This window comes from Lathyrus oleraceus, chromosome 4 (genome assembly GCF_024323335.1).
Source record: "Lathyrus oleraceus cultivar Zhongwan6 chromosome 4, CAAS_Psat_ZW6_1.0, whole genome shotgun sequence".
Classification (NCBI taxonomy): Eukaryota; Viridiplantae; Streptophyta; class Magnoliopsida; order Fabales; family Fabaceae; genus Lathyrus; species Lathyrus oleraceus.
The window spans coordinates 326228658-326232912 of NC_066582.1; the positions used below are offsets into that span (position 1 = coordinate 326228658).

The following is a 4255-nucleotide window of genomic DNA, read 5'->3' on the forward strand; positions in this document are numbered from 1 at the left end:
GCATCTTATTGTGAGTAAGTATTTGGTCAACCTTGGTTCCTAACTGGGTAATCAGTTCGTTAACGTGAATGTTCTGGTTCATGAACTCTTTGTTTTGTTGGGTTTGAGCAGCGATAAAATTTTCCACAATTTTCTCAAGGCTCGGCTTTGGTGGCACAGGTAGATTTGGTCTTGGGGCTTGGTAATCTGGTTGTCTCGGAGGTGCAGTATTTTGGATAGGGTTATTGTTCTTATAGGAGAAGTTTGGGTGATTCCTCCATCCGGGGTTGTAGGTATTCGAATATGGGTTCCCTTGGGAGTAGTTCACTTGCTCAGAGTTGGTTTCATTTAAGAGGCCGCATTCTGTAGATTGGTGTCCTTTGGTTCCACATATCTCACAATTCGACGAAACTGCAGCTGTAGTATTCGGGTTTATGCACATATGCTAAACCTTGAGGGCTAACGCGTCCATTTTAGCTTTCATCATGTCTATAGAGCTTAACTCATGTACTCCTCTTTGGGCTTCCTTCTTCTCAACTGTCGCTCGTTCAACTCCCCATGATTGATGGTTTTGAGCCATATCTTCGATGAGGTAAATAGCTTCAGGGTAAGGTTTGTTCATCAGTGCGCCGCCTGCGGCAGCTTCGATGGTCATCTTAGTGTTATAGTGAAGTCCATTCTAGAAGATCTGAATGATTAACCAATTTTCTAAACCGTGATATGGGCATGCTCTTAACAGCTCTTTATATCTCTCCCAAGCTTCGAACAATGATTCTCCTTGATTCTGGGTAAATCTAGTTATTTGGTTTCGAAGAACGGCGGTCTTACTTGGGGGAAAGTGTCTAGCAAGGAATACTTTTCTAAGGTTTTCCCAAGTTGTTATGGAATTAGGTGGAAGGGAATCTAACCATGATAGGGCTTTATCTCTGAGGGAGAAAGGGGATAATCTTAAACGGATCGCCTCAGGAGAATCTCCATTTGTTTAAAAGTGTCTGCTAATTGGAGAAATATTTTTAAATGTTGGTTTGGGTTCTCAGTAGCAAGACCTGCGAATTGTCTCTGTTGCACTAGTTGCAACAGGGACGGTTTAAGTTCGAAATTATTAGCTGGGATGGTTGGGTTTACTATACTAGAACTAGGTTCTTCGTTGGATGGTTGGGCGAAATCCTTAAGATGTATTTGATTTTGATCTTCGGCCATAGCTCTCCTAATTCTATGGAAAAATAAATGTGCGCGAGCGTTATGTTCAAGTTCCGCCAGGGGATCTACTAAGCTTCTAGTGCTGCGAGTCCTTCGCATTGACCGACAGGTAATAACCTAAGTCTAAACGATATAACAACAGGGTACGAAAGTTGATGAAATTGGTCCCCAACAACGGCGCCAAAAGCCTGATGCGTATTTTTCGCAAGTATACGAACGCGTCAGAGTAATATAAAAGATTGTCGAATCCATAGAGACCAAGTGTCAGTCTATCGTTATCTATTGTTACGGTGTTTATCTAAGGTAATCGAAACAAGGTTTTTAAGAGTGCACAATGGAAAATAAAGTGTTAAATTAAATTCAATTAATAAAGACAGGTTCAAATGTAATTCACATAATCAATTAATAATCCAAGTACTTACTAATAGAATTACTTATGGGCAGTGTTTCCTACTTTTAAAAGAATCAATTTAACGGGAACTGTCGCTTTCACGTATTCAAAACCGAGTTGTACTCCCTAATCAAACCCTCTTATTGTCACTTATAAAAAGGCGCGCATTGCGTTAGAGTAGTAAACCTATTTTTAAGAAATATAGTGTCTTTACTAAGTTGAAAAGTATTTTGACCTGGATTTCTTAACCAAAAGAGGTTCTCACGAACCAGACTCTAAACTTATAAATGCGTCCGAAAATAGTTTTAAAATCACTTTTCTTTTTAAGTTAAAAACTCCTAATGAACTAAACAAAGCGCTTTCGCTGTAATAGAAATAGTTAAAAACGACTAAGTTTAAACAGACGTCGGACGACTTTCGATCTTACCCAACGGAAATTAAGTGTGGGAAAACTTAAGTTGAAAGTCAAAATAGACCTTAAGTGTTTCTACGAAAAATTGTACGGATTATCGGCTCAATTACGATCCTTACATTCTAACCTTTATAGGTTTAGCTAGACATGGTAAAGCAAAAATGCATTTTAATTTTTATCATAAAAATGGATAAATAAAAGACTTTTAAAAAGAAAGTAATAAGTGCGAGTGCAGGAAAGTAAATAAAAGTAGTGCGAGTGTGGAAAATAAGTTAAGTAGTGCGGGTGCAGGAAAGTAAATTAGAGTAGTGCGGGTGCAAGAAATAAAGGAAAGTAGTGCAGTGCGAGAAATAAACAAAGTAAAGTGAGAGTGCGAGAAAGTAAACAAAATAAAGACAGTGCGGGAAAGTAAACAAAATAAAGGCAGTGCGAGAAAATAAAGTAGACAAAGGTAAAGCAATAAAACCTTCTCCAATCGGAGGGTCAAATAAAGTGAGAAATAGAAATGAAAATGGCGGCAGGGTTAAACTTCCTTCCAAAGTGTTCCAAACTCGATTACACAGTGTGGAAACACTCCGATGTGAAGCGATTACCACTTTTACACAATACTGATATATGCCTAGTTGTAACTAAGTTTGGATGATCAAACAAATGAAATCAAGGTTCTATTTATAGGCAAGAAAAAACATGGAGATTACAAGGATGCCCTTAAGTTTGAAAATGGGCGGGAACCATTTTGTTCTTGTGGTGCCCGCCACAACATCATGGCGCGCGCCACAAGAGGAAATTGCAGCGCCAAGTGGAGATCGTGGGGGACGTGGCAGTTGAGGAGAAGTTGAAACTAGGACACGTCATGGCTGGACCCATGGGGCTAGCCATAGTGGGAGCCACAAGTGTAAAATGCTGATTTTTTGGCTTTTTAGCTCATTTTCGCTCCTTTTTTCGATCGGGGCTCCGATTAGACTGAAAACCTGAAAACAAAGAAAAACATAGTAATAACATAACAAAATAACAATAAAACAACTAAAATGCATGCGAAATCAGAGTCGAAAATACGGTGAATTTCAGTGTCATCAATAACTAACCCCCTTACCTGTAATATCTGGCATTTTATTAGTTTTGATTTGAAAACTTCTTATCTTTGGGTTTTATTAACCTTAAGTTTATCCATAGCTTAATGGTCATGAATTTACTGCTACAGTTAGCAATAAAAGTAATATATGCAGAAAAAAAATGACAACTAAAACTCTACGTACGCAAAAGGGAGACGACTTAAACTAGGCCAGTCTCACTTAGGGAAAACCGCTTCCCCAACAGGGTCGTTAATTGTCTCCACCGGGGTTCGATAACGAGTGAACTAGACGGACTGGGCAAAGTAATCGCTTCCACAAATAAGGGAAGGCAATAGTAGAAGAGTTGCCACCGAATTTTATTTGTGTGCCTCTGTCGGAGAGATGAGGGCAAATAATGGATAAAATCCTCAAAAGGATAAGAACATGGTAAGCGCTAGAAAAGGATAAGAATCGGTCTCGTAACCAAGATTATGGTTCGGGAGTCAATTACGTAAGGGGAGTATTAGCACCCCTCACGTCCATTGTACTGCATGGAAACCATTTGGGTTGTTGTACGTCCACGAGGATTTATCTCATTATTGTTTTTTATTTTCAAAAGAATGTGTATGAAAGATAGGGGTTTTAGGATTTTTCTTATTGTGGTCTAAAAGGATTGTGGCCCTTGTGCCTACGTATCACTCATCGGAGATGAGGAATCAGAACTCCAAAGTTCGGAGTAGAAAAAGTTTATGTGTTAGTTTATTTTACCTTTGAGGAAAGGGTTTTCGGAGTGATGCCCTAGGGCACAAAAATAAGGTATGATGGGTTATGTTGATTTTTCCTTGAATAAGGGTTTATGAAAATAATGTTTGTGATTAGATTGCACTAAAGTCTAGGGGCGGAGGTGAATATTCTAGACAGCAAGCCAAGCATCTTGCATCCAAAATAAACAGAGTGAGGATAGGAATGCTAAATACTCACTCATTCTCTACCAGTTAAGGCTCAGGGCGTACAATACTAATCATAGTTATTAAGTGTTTTAAGTTTGAATAAGAAAATCCACTTGACGTTGAATCAAGGGTTTGTTTATTTGATTGAGAAATTTGGCTTAGTGAACATGTATGCAAAGTAACCAACAAGAAAATAAAGCGTCTCATTATAAGGTAGCCCAAGAAAAATCCTTGTTTCTGCAAAAACTGATCTAAGTTAAATAAAGGATAA

At 38.5% G+C, this 4255-nt stretch overlaps 1 non-coding gene across 1 annotated transcript; it reads left to right on the plus strand.

The window, feature by feature from the left end:
- The first annotated feature begins 689 nt into the window (after nt 1–689).
- LOC127077312 (small nucleolar RNA R71) lies at nt 690–796 on the plus strand. The gene has a single exon (XR_007787149.1). It is a non-coding gene; the product is annotated as a small nucleolar RNA R71 (small nucleolar RNA).
- Nucleotides 797–4255: the final 3459 nt, after the last annotated feature.